We start from the raw sequence: 16,769 nt of genomic DNA, 5'->3' as shown, positions 1-16,769 counted from the left end.
AAGAAGAGGAGAGTGAGCAAAGGGAGCAGGTGGGATGAGGTGAGGGGTAGAGACAGGCATATAACCTGCCCCATTGAGGTTTAAATCGGCTGCCTAGTCTTAATAAATACATTGTGCTGACTATGCTACATGCTCTTGATATAAACTGTGCAACCTGCCAGCAATTACAATTCTCAGCAACCTTGTCTTATTGCAGAAACTGTCCAGAATAATACAACAAAGGCTGTGCCTTATTCCATTGATACATGAATTGTGCCACCTATGTTTAATAAACGAATAGCGACAACTGGCTTTAATGACACTTGTCCTGCCAACACACACTGTACCAATGTTACCACCTTTTCATGAGACACACTGTACCACCTGCCCATTATTCAGCGACTATCCCAGGTGTCCTTAATGCAGAGGCTTTCACATCTGTGCTCCATAGAGAGACCCTGACGCATGTATGTTGTAGAGATTGTGAGGGTGCGACATGCAGTCTATTCTAGAGAAAATCTTCCATGGTAGTGATCAGTCCTTCTGCATATTTTTTTCACCATCAACAATGTTTGTGGTATCGCGTTGATTTATCCCCAACAGTTTTTTTAAAATATTGTTTTCTAAGAAATTATTTCGAAGAAACGGGGTGGGGAGGGGGTCGAGGTAGGGTCATAATATAGAGAAGTGGGGTGTGGGGATGGACCTCTCCCAAATATTAACCCCCCAAAAATATGGGTTTAATAAAAATAATGTGGTAATTACTTCAAAAAAACTCATGTCGATGTAGGGGCATAGATCCATGGATGCACTCCCATCTGCATAAACTCTGCTAATATTCAGCAAGTTATTCACTGTCTATGGTTCTATGAGGCAGTGATTACGGTTTCTCTTAGGAAAAGTGAATGCAATTGATAACATTATCATAATGAAAATACAGTTGAATGAAATATGAATGTATTATTTTTATAATATATTTATTAGTGTGACATGGCTCTACTTGAAACCATACACACTCAAATGTACATAAAGTATGTAGCACACGTTAAGGTGAAATCTATGAATCATAAGAAAAATTTAAGAATCACCTATCAATTCATACATAATTAAAAAATGATAATCCATATGACAATACATAAAAGCTAATGTTTATACAGTGGTTTAATTTAAATTAATTACTCATTTGCATTATTGTATTTCTATCAGGGGAAGGATTAAGTTTCATAATGTATGTACCTTGGAAGATAAATTGATCGAATGTTCCACCCTGATGTAGTTCCAGTGATCTTCTGTGTCTAGTGGGTAGCTATCATACGTACATTTAGTTTAATATAAATGGAGTTCTTTCCTATTCTGGGTCATTTCCAGTCTGAATACTTGTTTTTCCAGAATAACTTGTACACAGCTGCATTTCCACCCTAGTAGGCCAAGGATTGGTGGAGGATGGGGAACACCAGGGGTGGGTAGGTAAGTGTCAATACACTTGAGACAAGAGATTGTTTGGCAGCTTTTAAAGCCTCGGCGTGCTTCAGTCCATAATTGGTCATTTACACAGAGTTCCTGTTATGGGTTATCCTCTAGTCCCGTGTACCTGTTTGTATGCTCATAACATTAATGACTTACAAAATGGTCCGTCCACTATAGATTTCAGCTTCTCCTTTCTTCCTGGCCTTCCTTTGGTTAGCACTCCTCTTGTCCCTATGCAACTGGTATTCCAGTGCAGTATGTTGCTAAGAAACCAGTTTTTTATGTGTTTTCTGGTCTCCAATCCAGTGGCATATGGCAGTGAACTACTGTGTCTTGCACTCACACCTCTTATTGAGCACTCCTGATTGTAGTTTTATTTTACTTCTTCTTTCACTCTCCTTCCTATCCTTCCTTTTTGTCTTCTCCTCTCCTCTCTATTCCCCTCCCCTCCTCTCCTTCCTTTTCTCCTTCCTCTCCTCTCCACCCTCCTTCCTCCCTTCTCCTCTTCGCTCCTCTCCTGACCTCTTCTCTCCTTCTTTCTCCTCTTCCTCAACTCTCCTCTCCTCACCTCTAGCAACTGTATGAATGCCTATATTTCATGGCCTGCCTGTAAGCAATACTCATACCTGCAACTCAAAAATTGCATATTAAGTATTTCAAATGTTTTTGGTCCAGTCTTTTGAGCTTCTGTCCCTTTAGGAACGTGCATAGCAAGGCATGGGTTCACATAAGAACTCTCCAAATAAAGGAAACAACTCAGGAAGATGGCAAAGTTCTGTTTTATTACAACGAACATCAACAATCTTTTCATAAAAAGAACTAGATTATATACTCAAAATACATCAGAGGTGACATTATACTACGTGGCAAATAATGAAAAACCTACTAGGGATCGGGATAGGCTAGATGGAAACATCTAAGAATACATTACATAGGACTAGTATGGCAGTCGGGTTTTGTGAGAGGGAGAGGCACAGCACTGAACATCTTCCTGATTAATCTAATGAAAGCAAGAACACAAAGGAATAAAAACCATGAAATCTACATAGCCTTTGTAGATTTGTCAAAAGCTTTCGACACAATAAAAAGAGCCAAGTTATGGGAGAAACTGGAGAGCTGGGAATGCCCGCAGTCATTGGTGGAGAACATCAAAGACTTGTACACAGATACAAGCATCAGAGTTAGACTGGACATAGCGGGAACACTAACAGACAAAATCCAGATAAGAATGGGCTTAAAACAAGGATGCCCGTTGGCACCGGAACTGTACAACCCGTTTACATCAGACCTCGAAGATTCATTTGAGTTCACCCGCTGCTTTCCACCAAAAATAGCAGGAACGCCGATAGGGAGACTGCTATACGCAGACGACATCGTCCTGATGGACGAAACCCAAATCGGCTTGCAAAGACAGCTCACAATATTACAATCGTATGTGGACGCAAATGACCTGGTAATAAATCCAGAAAAGTCAAGAATTTTGAAGTTATGCCCAGGAGGTAGGAAAAACAAATGTACAAAATCAGGATGGACACTGAAAAACAAAAAAATCTTGGAGGTGGAATCATTCACATACTTGGGAGCCTGCATAGACAACATGAAAAACAACGTGCCAAGAATAGCGGGACTAAAAAGAAAAGCAACTAATCAAGCTGCCCAAGGGAAAATCTTGCACAATAGATACTGCAAATTTACCTTACTACCTCTAGTAACCTTTTACAGGATGAAAGTGGTGCCCATATTAACATATGGTGTTGAATCACCAACACCCTTATCATCTCAAACATGGTCAATTCTGGAGGGCCTGTTTTGGAGGAAAGTACTACAGCTGCCCAAATCAGTTCCAATACAGCAAATAAGGAGAGAGCTTGCACTAACGTCACTCAAAACAATAGCGGTATGGAAGATGCTAAGCTTCTACCGAAAATGCCTCGAGAAAAATACAACGGGAGGATTTAGTGTGCTGAAAAAAGCCCTAAAAGAACAATCCGACACAATCTTAACAGAGTGGCAAAAGACATGTCGAGTGATCCTAGTGAATCTCAATGAGTCAGAGGAAGACTTATGGAGCAACCCAGACAAAACCAAAAAGAAACTATATATGGCAGATTGGAGTGAAACCCAAGAAAATAACTGCAAATTGAAAGGCTATGAAGACTTTTGGGCTCAACCACGGAAACTGAACCGGATCCCGAGTTACATGACCTTATTCCCTAACTGGTACTTCCGAGACCTTTTCCTGAGATTCAGATTGAACATTTTGCCAACGGGAGAAATACTGCAAAGAAGAAAAAGGTTGGACACTCTCGAAAGCTGTAGAATGTGTAAGATAAAAGGAGAGAAAGAGTCCCTGAAACATCTTATTCTACACTGTACCGGACTAAGGGAAGACTGTGAGCAGTGCTTGGGGACATCCTTAGAGGCTTTATGACAAGGAACGTTGATGAGTGGTGGAGGATTCTTGTAGAAGGAGAAAAAACGAAATTGACATTAGCACTCATAAGACTAGTGATTCTAATACTCAAGAAACTAGGGGGGTTCAAAAGCAGGATTCAGGCCCAGTAAGGCGCCACCAAGCACTGCAAACTGGATACCGCACACTAAACTCGAGATAAATTACGGAAAAATGGATACAATCAGGTTAAAGGTTTCAAATATAGAAACCATATAATCTGTATAAATAATAATTTAAAATAAATTACATAGGACTAGGTTTGTGATTGGCTGCCCACTGTCAGGTGGACAATACATGCCCACCTCTAAAATATGTCATCTTCAAAACCATTAAGTACATAGTTTCTAATTTGTCTTCAAAATATAAGGTCCTTCATTATATGAACCTCTCAATTGGTTGGCACACTTGTGCCATATCTGGAACATTTGTTTCACTTAGCAGCATGTACGTCCAGACCCAGGAGCAATGCGGTGTGCCTGACTCTACCTCCCCACCAAATTAGCCCAGCATCTCTCATCACCCAAGCCTTTTGCCATGAAGATTGTCTTTGAACTTGGCCTTGTAGTCTATCCTTGTCTCTGGGAATACATGGGAGTGTGGGCATTCACTATCGTTTGGTACATTTTGCAGGTCTTAAATGTCTTAAATGAATATAACTTGGCACTCTTGGTGTTCTTTCTTTGCACCTTAACAAGAGATGATTCATTCATCTCACATTGATTACTTTCCAGAATAGATAGCAGTTGGGAATCAGCATCGTTGCGACCACCTGTCTCGCTCCGACTTCCTCGAACTTCAGTTGAACAGCAAACTTTATGGAACAGCAACCTTTATGCATATAACATGTCATCATTGACGTCTAATTCTACACAAAACTCAACATGCAATATAATTGGTTAGGACAGGTAACTTAAGTATAGGTGCTATATTTGTATATGATAATAGAGCATGCGGATTGGATAATTCTTATCGGGTTGGCGTCTACGCCCCTCCCTCTACATCACACGTGAAAGACGTCACCACAAGTACGACATCTTCTTGGTTCTACGATATATAGGATCCTATATAACTTGGTCCATTGTGGTTGGGCAGGTTACACCCCTAGACATAAATTTCCACTTTTACTTAGCAGCATGCAGAATGGGCACCCAGGTGCCTGGTGTCCCAAGTTTCACCCTGCCTCCCTTCCATCAATCAGTATCTTGGGGCTATGTGTCAATTAGTTGGCTGGGCATGGCCTCGAAACTGTAGCCTCTTATCTGGAGAAGTTATGGCACCCTTGGATCTGGGTGACATCAGACATTGGTAATTCTTTGCGCCTGTCTTGGTCACATATCTCTTCACTGTGACCCTGCTTCAGTTTCCAGCTTTTAGTGTATTTAATTCTGTTTTCGGTCTCGCCACCTGCATGGGCCTCCCTTACCTTGACCTTCACGGGGCAGGCTGGTATGCTCTGAAGTTTCGATTCCTGTTAGCTGACGCTCTCCTCCCTTTCTCTGGTTGACCTCGATTTCCCAGGCATGAGCTGCTCTTTGTTGAGTTTCGATTCCGCTCCTTCTCATGGCTTTGGCATGGATATGAAACCAGTCCTGTTAGGCCTCTGGCCGCCTGGGCAAACTTCTGCTTTTACAAAAGGGAGTCGCACTTGTATAGCGTGCCTTATTGAGGTAGATGTAGTTGGCACTTGCCGCTCTATTCTTCTACTAAGCATTGCAAGCAGTATCGTTTTCTTAGCTTCTTGCGTTCCTAGCCTATTTACACGCGTATAACTGGTTGTTTACTTCCATCTTGTCTCATAGCAACGTTTCTTCACGTTTTAACATCGCCTCTTTCCTGTGTCCATTACATCTATTTTCATAGCTACTCGCACTGGCGTGCTATCTTCGATAGCTGCTTTCATTCATTCGTGAGTCTGTCCAGGCCCTTGTGTCATTTCCACTGGCCTTCCATTGCAGCTCTTTGGGTCTCTTCATGGACCGTCTGTAGGTACTCTTCATTTCGTCTCAGCGGCTGGTACGGCTGTCTGATAGGGTACCATGCTGCCCAGGGCTGTCTGGTTATGGGCGCTTCTACCGGTATGGATCTTCTGATGTACATTGGGCAGAGTCCCAGTGCAGCTCTTTGTTGGTTCATCTGCTCCTCATATGTTACATACCTTTGTGAGTACTCTCTGGATACCTCGAAATGAGGGGCAGGGGTGCAGGCTATGTCTGGGACCTCCTCTACACTCCCCCCTCTGGTCGGTTCATCAACCACTTCTGCGATCTCTTTTGCATTTATTTCCTTTGATTCTTCGGTGTTATGTTCATCGTCTTCAGGGTTTGTACATGATGGTGTGAATGTGTGAGTCTATGGAGTCCATATTTGTATCTCCCCTTTCAAACTCCCTGCTGTTTTCACATGTTCATCTTTGTTCCATGTCATTAGCTGACATTGTCCATTTTGACTGCAGTAGATCCATTTTCCTTCATACCTTCTTTGTTCTTTTTAGGATATGTGAACCTTGTTCCTCCTGGCGCAAATTTGCTGGTCTTCACAAAGTCTCTTATTTCTTCATCAGTCAGGTCTCTGGGTTTCCATCCTGGTTCGACATCAACCATTATTTTCAGCCCTATAGCTTTTTTGACAGTTTTCTGGCGCTGTGTAATGATTATCCTGATAACACAGCATCCTAGCAGTACCATTGCTATTAAAGCTCCCAGAGTTTTGAATATATCTGCCATCCATTGTGGGACTCATGAGAACAGGGCTCCAAACCAACTGTCATCGTCCACTTCATCACTTTCATCGATCGTCTGGTTTTTCAAGTTTGTCAACATACTTATGGCCTCTGTTAGGGTTCCGTTTTCTTCATCGTGCGATGGTGCAAATGTGCAACATGATTCTCTGATTTTTGCACAAACATCTCCATCCATTGCTGTGATCATGTCAAGCACATATCTGTTCTGGAGGTTCATCAGTCTCATTGCTCTCAGTTCATCTTTGATCGTGTTAAATCCTTTTATAGTGGTATTGATGGTCTGCAATAACTCCCATCTGGTTATCTGCAACCATTTCGTATTTACACCAACTTGGACATGGGGCAAGAGTAGTTTTGTGAACACTGTTGAGGTGAGGCTGAACAGTCTTTGGTAGAAAAGTAATTCTCTCTTTTCATCCTGGCTACCAGTTCCACAGATCTCCTTTTTCTTAGATGAACATCTGCCCTCTGGAAACTGTCAATACTCAGGTCATTTTTTGTGATCACTAGTGCAGGAACGTGGACGTTCACTAGTGTGCATATGCCTCCCCAATGTTTCGGCAACCTTATGTAAGCTTTGGATCCACATGCCCAGTAATGGTCCATAATTACTGCAGTCCCTTGCATCATACCTGGGGCTTCAAATATTCGTCCACATTTTAGATTCTCTCCCATTTTCCTTGTGCCATTGTTTCTGAAGCATAGTTTCGGGCTCTCCAGTGGCACTATCTGCAGGTGTCGCCATCTATCTTCGACCCATGTTAGTAACTTTACTAGCTTTGGCCATAGGGGTTTGCACAGTTTTTGAGAGTTTTCTTTTGCTTGCTTGCAGGCTAAAAAGACCATCCAAGCTAGGCAGATCACTACTCATTCTTCCCTTCCATTTGGGTAAACCACTGTTCCCCAAATCTGCATTTGGCCTCTGTTCTTCCAGATTTGAGCCTCTTCTGCAGTTTTTCATTGAACGTTCAGTCTTGGGTTTATTACCCATTGTGTTCCTGATCCTTTGACATGTATTTATACAAAAAGAAGGAACATACAACAAGCTATATCAAACAATAATATATTAGTCTCTTTTCAGCACAAGTAGTACAAACATTTGTTTAAAAACATATCCACATCACCTAGTCATATACATGTTAAAATCATTCCACCTCACAGTATCAACAAAATGCCAAACATTTCATCAGCATATCACAACAATGGCAACTCAATTCTTCTCATTCCCCATTGTGTGAACCAGCCCAATTTATATAAGTTTCTGTCCTCTGTGTTACCAGTAACCAGACATTCATCAGGGGCAGAAGTAGTCCTGTGCTTCAGGTAAATTCTTCCTATTCACATACCAGATTGCTATCTCCTGGGAAGTCCAAGATGTTCTTTTCCTGGACAAAACCAAATCTCAGTCACAGTAAAACCCAATGTCTCCCTTCCGACTTCCTGCAGGCCTTTTAGTGCCTATCTCACGCTGTTCTAAGCCATCCAGTGTGCGTTCAGGTTGGTGCCTGACAGGATCAAGTCTCTTGCTTCTATAGAGTGTTCAACCTCTCACTCTTTTCAGGGGTAGCTGTACTCCTGACCAAAAGCAGTGTTCTTAGATTGGGTTGGGTGTCCGGCGCGTCCCGTCGGGCACCGACCTAAACGCACACTGGATGGCTTAGAACACACTACTCTAAGCAGGACGTTGTGCGCCTGAAATGACAGAGATGCTGGATGTCATACAATTCAAGTAGTCGTGCATCTCTGTCCCCAAGAACTCTTTTGTTGGCTGGGCATCACCTCTATCTCTATCACGGGGGATAAGAGGGGTCCTCATCCTTCTGCCTGTGACTATCTCGTGCGGCGTGAAATGATGGTCGGAGCCTGGTTGGTTCCGAAGTGCATACAATGCCAGTGGTAGACAGTGCAGCCATCCTTTTTTTAATGTGAGCTTCAACTTGGCTACCTCTCCTTTAAAAGGCCGTTGAGCCACTCACATACACCATTCCCCTCCGGATGATACGTCGACGAGAACTTGTGCTTTATACCAAGCAACAAGCTGATCTGCTCGAAAACTGCATTAACAAAGTGAGGCCCGTTGTCTGATCTCATTACGTCGCACACTTCCCTCACTAGAAATTTGGCAGCACAGGTAGAGGCTGGGTGTGCACAGGGACCTGCTTCTATGTGCCAGTGGTAGACAGTGCAGCCATCCTTTTTTTAATGTGAGCTTCAACTTGGCTATCCTCTCCTTTAAAAGGCCGTTGAGCCACTCACATATACCATTCCCCTCCGGATGATACGTCGACGAGAACTTGTGCTTTATACCAAGCAACAAGCTGATCTGCTCGAAAACTGCATTAACAAAGTGAGGCCCGTTGTCTGATCTCATTACGTCGCACACTTCCCTCACTAGAAATTTACAGCACAGGTAGAGGCTGGGTGTGCACAGGGACCTGCTTCTATCCATCTAGAGAATGGACACACCACCACAATTAAATACCTGTACCCGTTGCACACTTGAATCATGTAGATGTAGTCGATATGCAAGTGCTGGAATGACCCATTTGGCCGGGGGATAACTCCTCTTACTACTTTTAGTGTGTGCCCAGCGGTGAATTGCTGGCAGATTATGCAGTTCACCATGAAGAACGCAACATGCTCCGATAAATTTGGTGTAAACCAGTCTTCTGCAAGCGTTGCAGCGAGATTTTCTTTTGACATATGTATAGGGTAGTGTAATTGCTCCAATGTTACTTTCAGTAGGGCGACAGGCATTACTGGTTTACCAGTGCTGTCTTGTCTCCACAACCCATCAGAGGGGTTTAAGGAACACCATTGACGCTTCCACAAATTTTTCTCCTCCTGAGTTGTCTCCCCTTGGAGTTCCATTAGCTGAGTCTGTCCCATGTTGCTATAGGCCTCTGGTGTGGCTTGAGTTGCCATCATATGCTCATGTGTACGTGCCACCTCCACGTCCATGATTGTTTCATCCTTGGATGCCATGCGCTTGGCTTCCGTGTACGCTTCATGATTTCCATGTGACACGAAATCTGTCCCTTTGGCGTGGGCAGAGCATTTCACGACCGCTATGCCCACTGGGAGCTGTAGTGCTTTTACCAACCTGTCCAATAAGGCTGCATGTTGCACTGGCATGCCATCCGCTCGGAGGAAGCCCCTCCTTTTCCAGTGTGCTAAGCCTGCGTGCACGGTAGATATCACATAGGCAGAGTCACTGTACACCATTACTTCCTAGTCTGCATGATTGTCAATGGCGAGTATCAGTGCCAATAGTTCTGCAGCTTGCGCAGAATAGTGAGATGGTATTCGTGCACTGACGAGTACCTGGAACTCTCCATTCGCTAGGTGTTTTATCACGGCCACCCCTGTGTATCTTTGTCCATCTTCTTGGTCGATTCTAGATGAGCCGTCAATAAACACGATCTCACCACCTGCCAAGGCATTTTCTTTTACCCTGGGGATTTCATCATAGAATTCCTCATAATTCACACAGTCATGTACGGGTTCTCCCTCTGTGACCGGCTCAGCCATGAACATAGTTGGATTCACAGTTTTACATCGCACTATTTTGATCGATGGGTTAGAAATAATCACTTCATTTGCGGATGCTCTCTGAGATGTCAGCGTGCCCTTTGGCTTCTCTAGTATGGTGAACAACGAGTGCTCGACATACAATGTCATGGAGCACCCCATCACAATGGATGACGCCTTTTCAATGGCGAACACATCAGCAGCAAGAGTTTGTTTGCATGGGAAGTGGCCCTTCATGACCGGGTCCAGACTCCCGCTGTAATATGGTAGGGGCTTATACCCCAGTGAGGTTCGCTGCACGAGCACTGCCGTCATAAAATTACCGTCGGTGTGTGAGAACAGTTAGAATTCCTCTCCATAATTAGGAATCCCGAGAACTGGGGCCTTACAAATTGCCCCCTTGAGTTCCATAAACCCCTTTTCCATTGCCTCAGTCCATTCTAGTTTTTCCCTTGTCACCTGGGCCTTCTTTAGGGCCTGAAGCAAGGGCTTGGTATATGAGATGTAGTCGAAGACCCATGCTCTGACATAATTGCACAGGCCTAAGAAGCTTTGAATTTGTTTTATTGTGAGCGGTTTAGCCGTGTTCCTGATAGGTTCAGCCCTTTCTGGGGTTACCTTTTCCCCTTCATGTGAGATTAGCTGGCCTATGAACAACACCTCTCGCTGACAGTATTGTAGCTTTTCCTTGTCAACTTTATATCCTTTCTCAGCCAGGATAGTCAATAGCTGGACAGAGTCGCGCCTGCATTGTTCCTCAGTGATGCTGCAGATCAGAATGTCACCCACATACTGCAAAACAACACTGTCTACTGCAATATTGCTTAGATCCATCTGCAGGACGCTGTTGAATATGGATGGAGACTCACAGTACCCCTGTGGCAGCCTCGTGCTTTTCAGGCGCATTTGCCTGAAAGTAAATGACTTCAGGTCTTGTGAGTCACAGTGCAAGGGGATTGAGAAAAACGCATTTTCCAAGTCAATCACTGTGAAATATTTTGCCTTAGTGGGTATGTTGCATAGAATTGTGGATGGATTAGGGACTAGAGGGAACTCGGCTTCAACTATATCGTTTAATGCTCTTAAATCTTGGATTAAACGCCAAGACCCTCCCTTTGATTTCTTGACTGGGTAAATCACTGTGTTGCAAGGTGATTATGACGTCACTAGGATGCCCTGCTCCATCATGGCGGAGATTGTCTTAGCGATCCCTTCATCTGCCTCTCTGGACATAAGATATTGTTGTGCTCTTGTTAAAAGTGCTCCTGGTTTCAATTTAATTTTCACTTCACCTGCCCCCTTCAGGAGGCCTACGTCATAGGGCCCTGTAGTCCATACTGCGGCAGGCACTTGGGCCATGTCGTCATCAAAATATTCTGGACGTATCAGCGCCAACATCATTCTCTGTGGCACCTCCCGTTTGATCTTTTTGACCCAAAATATGAGACTTACTTCCACCCTTGTCTCTTCTAGGCCAGGGTGTTCTTCGAGCAGATCGTCATTGGTGACGTCAGTCACTCAATACCCTTCTTCGATGGCTATAATCGCACACCATTGTCTGCCTTCGTCGTCATATCCTTCGACCAATACCACTTTCCCTCGCACTGCAGCAGATTGTATCAATAAGGGAAATACTTGTCCCTCTTCTTCATGCATAGGTATTCTTGGCCTGAATAGAAACTCATCAGGTGTCCTCATAGTTCTATGTGCAAGGCCTGGCAATCCCGCTATGAGCACCCATACGCCATATGCGACGACTTCTGGCTCTAATGGTATAGCTCTCATGGCTATACGTCCGGAGTATGCTCTGATCATTTTGCACACGTTTGAATAATACATTCCTGGAGTGGAGCACACTATACCATTCTCGGTAAAAGATATTGGCCCTCATTACGACCCTGGCGGAAATCGTGGCGCCAAATGCACCATGGAGCACGGCGGAAAGCTGCCGATAGCGCCATGGGGGTTGGCGGATTTACCGCCCCATTCCGAGGTTGGCGGGGCGGTAAATCCCCATTCCCCATTTTACCCTTCCCCATTCCCATTTTTGCCCCATAGGGTATAATGGGAGTGGGGAAGGCGTTAATTACGCCACCGTAAAATACGGTGGCGTAATTAACAACAAGGTCCCGTAGCGCCATGGATTTCTCCGCCCGGAAAAACCAGGCGGAAAACGCTCCATGGCGCTACGGGAACTCGTAGTGGGGCGGACGGGTCCGCCGCGAATACCGCTGGCGTAAACCCACTCCGCCAGGGTCGTAATGAGGCCCATTGTCATATTCAACTTAGTCATTAAGTCCTGACCTAGGATATTCACTGGGGTCTGACGTGAATATAATAAGGGTACATTCATTTTGCGCTCTCCCACAGAGACTGGGAGCGTGTCTGTAATGGGAACTCTACTGTGAGCTTCCGTGAAACTCTGAGTATCTATGGCCTCGCCGGACAAGGAAAACTTGCCTTCTCATATGCATGAGTGCGTTGCACCCGTGCCAACTAAGAAGAAATATTCTTTACCCCCTATGGCGACATTCACCCTAGGTTCCCTATTAGGGTCTGGTGTCACTGATAGGATAGAACACATCAGAGTCCCCCTTGAGCTGTCCTATTTCATATATATGTTCGGCCCATTGTATACTTGCTGATTTCCCCATTTCCAGGGTTGACTCCCCCTCTGGAGGTTGTGCCCGGAGACATTTGAGGTGGTGCCTGCTGGGATTGTCCTTGCGGTACGTTCCCCATGTGCGAGGGTTGAACCACTTGCTGCGCACCTAGCTGCGAGCCTGACACCTCCTGCTGCACTGTGTGATTTTGGGCACTGCCCCGGTGTGGGACAGCAGGCTGATTCACCATGCCTGTTCCCATTCATTGGCTGTTTTGCCACATGCCTTGACTTCCACACATGCGCACCACATGTCCTGTCATTCCACACAGCCAATACACTGGCGGTGGTCGGGCCATCTGTCCATTTGGCATAGCTGGACTGCCCATCTGTGCATTCTGGAAGCCACCTTGACTATTCTGAAAGCCTCCTTGGTTACCTCGAAACCCACCCCGATTACTCTGCCATCCTCTTCCTCCAAAACCCCTTCCCCTCGGGTAAAATCCCGCGCTACCCTGATTATTCAGCGATGGGTTTGTCGCTTGCTGTGCGCGCGGTTCAGCTGGGCTTGTCAGCATGGCTCCCTCGAGAGCATACTTTGAGAGTTTCTTTTGCACCAGCTTCGCCTCCTCACTCTTACGAGTTGCTTCGTTTTTCTGAATCTTTTCTTGCAACAATCTACAGTAATGTGCCATTGTCAACTGTATTTCAGCCCATGGTTTAGCTTCTATTCCTACCAATTTCTTGAGCTGTTTTTGCACTGGCTCAGGCAACCCTTGGCATAATACATGGTACAATACAGGGATAGATTTCGTCCAAGACTCATGCGTTTCGAGCACCCACGCGTCTTGAAAATTCTGGATATAAATCAACGGATCCTCTGACTCTTTCATTTTCCGAGTCATTATAGCCCCCATATCAGACTTGTCTGGATATAGCGTTTGCAGTGCTTTCCAGACTGCTGCTCTACAATTATTAAATGGCGCTCCGTCATGGGAGGTGTTAATTAGGGTTACCCTAGGGTAGCCTGCCTGTTTCCATACATTGTCTGCTCTTTCACCAATGATGGCATTAGGAGGCCCTTAATGTCCCCTATTGCTAAGGTGACACCCCCGTCTTTTTCTCTAACTCATGTATCTACTTCCCGGCTCCCGATGTCAGCATTGGAAGCTTATTTTTTAGGTTCTCTCGGTCCATTGGTGGCCATGGAATATATTGTGGTCTTGCTCCCCCCTTTTCTAGCAGCGGGAATTGGAATGCGCAGGCTTCCTTTTCTTTCCCCATAGCTCTCTGGTCTATCGCTCGGGTGGCATTTTCCGCCTTGCCGTCTCCCTGGCAATGTCCTTAATCTATCTGCATAGGCAGGTGCTGACGCCCCCCTCTGACCGTGGGGTGTTCCTTCATGTCGGCCAGACTGCACCGCAGACTTCGGTGTCCTACTTGTGGACTCGGCAGCATCTGACCATCGTACCCCTCGGTCCCCTGGGAGCAGTTTTCTGCACCGTCTATCTTCCTCGTGTGCTTCATCCTCCATTTCCCACCAGAGTCAGATTCTGAATGCTCCCAGTTCACACACCTCCTTGCATCTTCTTCATCCTGACCAATATCCAGTCTGTCTAGGGACAGTCCCCTGTTCCCACTACTTCGGGTGACATCCTCTGTGTCATATAGCTGAGTGCTCTCCAGGCGCTCATTTCTCTTCCCCCATGGGATCTCTGTTCTAGCCCCATCTCATCGTATATCTTATCAATCATTTCCCTGATGCTTCTGGGGTCGAATTCATCCTCAATATTTGTCCCACTCATACCTGGTACAGAGTCATGTGCAGGAAAGAATTCTTCTATGTCTTCCCATTCTACAACAGGATTGGTTTTTTTAACTTCCCGCTCCAAACATTCAAGATCTTGTGCCCTCTGTCTGCGCTTACGTACTGCTTCCTCATCTATTCCCTTGCGCTTCCTCGCTTCTTTTCTAGCCTTGTCTACTTCCCTCATCCTTTCGTTTCTATGTTCCTTTGCCCTTCTAATTTCCTCATCTTCTTTTCTCTTCATTCTCTTTTCCCGTACCTTTTGCTCTTCTTCCAACCTTTGCTTATTCTGTTTGTACTGGTCGTAGGCTGCCTTCTGTTTGTGATCGAGCTGTTTCTCTTGCTCTTCGCGATATAGTAGTTCTTGCTTTAGCCTATCTATCCCTCTTGTCCTTTCATCCCTTATTTCCTTTTCCTTTTCTCATTCTCTCCTTGGCATCTCATCAGACCTCTCTCTTGGCCTTTCATCATCACTTCCTTTTCCATCTAGTTTCAGCAATATCTGCCCTCCCATCCAATCGTCTTTTGCGAATGTTATCTCATCAGTTCTACCTTCACTTCCTTTCCCTTTCTTTCCCTCTCTCTCCCTGACGAGAGATGCACAACTCTGTGCCTGATCCTTTCCTTCGTCATTGCGTCTCTCCTTGTCCCTCGGGACTGCAGAGGCAAGATTAATTTCCTGGTCCTTTTCTTTATTGTCGTTGTTACTATATGTAGGTGACTCATATGCGGGGTTGCTATACCCTGTGGCTGCCTTTAGTTCTCTTAATGGGTAGAGCCCCTCTGTCTTACTCCCCTCGATAGCTGGCTCAGGCGGGGCCGGTGGTGCGTTAGGCGTCTCACCCCCCTCCGTGCATATGTTTAATATCCAATCTGCAGGAGGCTCTTCCTCCTTCGTCTGCTCAAACATCTTCCATAGTTCTAGAACAGCAAGAGGTTTCTCTAGCTTCTTGCCTGTGTATGTGGCATGTAGATAAGTCGTCATGTGTTGTAAGACGGCTTTTGATAGGGACCCATTCTGTCGCCAAGGCATAAACATCTTGTGGCTGGTAGCCTTAACCCACTCTGTGCTATACTTTTTAATTTAGGTGCATGCTTAGGTAGTTTCTTCCATAGATGTGCAAGTGGGGTGACCTCCTCCATTTCAATTCCGTTACCAACAATATTTATACAGTTTGCTACCCTTGTACTAGTATGAGCGAGCACCAGATACGCAAGCTCCAATCCAATCTTTTCCCGCCAAAATTTATATTATCAATTAACTCAAAACCATCAATTCATTGGCGATTCCCTCTTCTTCACAGAATCACGTAAAATCAAATTTCATCTCACACAATCAACGATACAGTTCTCTTACATACAGCATACAACAGAACCCATAGGACAGACACTTGACAGACTAGACAGACACCAGCTGGTCGTACATATACCTGCCTTCTAATCAATACCCCGTCATGGAGTTTAAACAAACTCCTTTAATGCGTCCTTAAACGTCATTGTAGTCTAATTGTCCCTTATTATATGGGCTTGAGTTCACATTTCTTCTGACCGCTGTATTAAAGTGCAGGAACAAGGCGAATCCTTATGTTTTTCTCTCAGGTGCCTCCCCCCGGTAACCTTCCGTTTTTCTCTCGGGTGCCCCCCCGGTAACCTTACGTTTTTCTCTTTTATACTCGAGTTATTAACCCCTTATATATATACAGTCTTCTATACTTCTGACTATTTTATTTTTTCTCCGCCACACTCCGTTACCTTTCCCTTGCTTGTTCTAATGCCTACAAGACATTTGCCAAAGTAACGAGTTTGTTGTTTCACTCACCGATCGCATCTTTTCCTCTCTGGAGCTTCGGGATCACCGCCCCTCCTTTTCAGCCTCTTGCGGTCTTTTTGTCCGATTGGCTTCCCGTGGGAATGAGAAGGGTTATGCTTGGAAAGGCGGGTTCCTTCAGACCCACTGCAGATTTTTATGGATTTAGACTATCATTGTCCACGGGAAGCTTCTCAGCCTACTCAGCCAGAATGACGAAAGGACTTGTGATATTGTCAAAGGCCTAGAGTGACTTTGTGCCGTCGGTCTATAGGTGTCTTATAACTATATTAATCAATAATCCATAATCGATGGCCGAAACCATCCTCTGCTACCAAGTGTACAGGAGAGCAAGATATCCACCAACGGGCCCATAGGTCA

The sequence above is a fragment of the Ambystoma mexicanum genome, chromosome 10, assembly GCF_040938575.1.
Source record: "Ambystoma mexicanum isolate Mex_15411 chromosome 10, UKY_AmexF1_1, whole genome shotgun sequence".
Lineage (NCBI taxonomy): Eukaryota > Metazoa > Chordata > Amphibia > Caudata > Ambystomatidae > Ambystoma > Ambystoma mexicanum.
Note: the sequence above shows the minus strand (reverse complement) of the source record.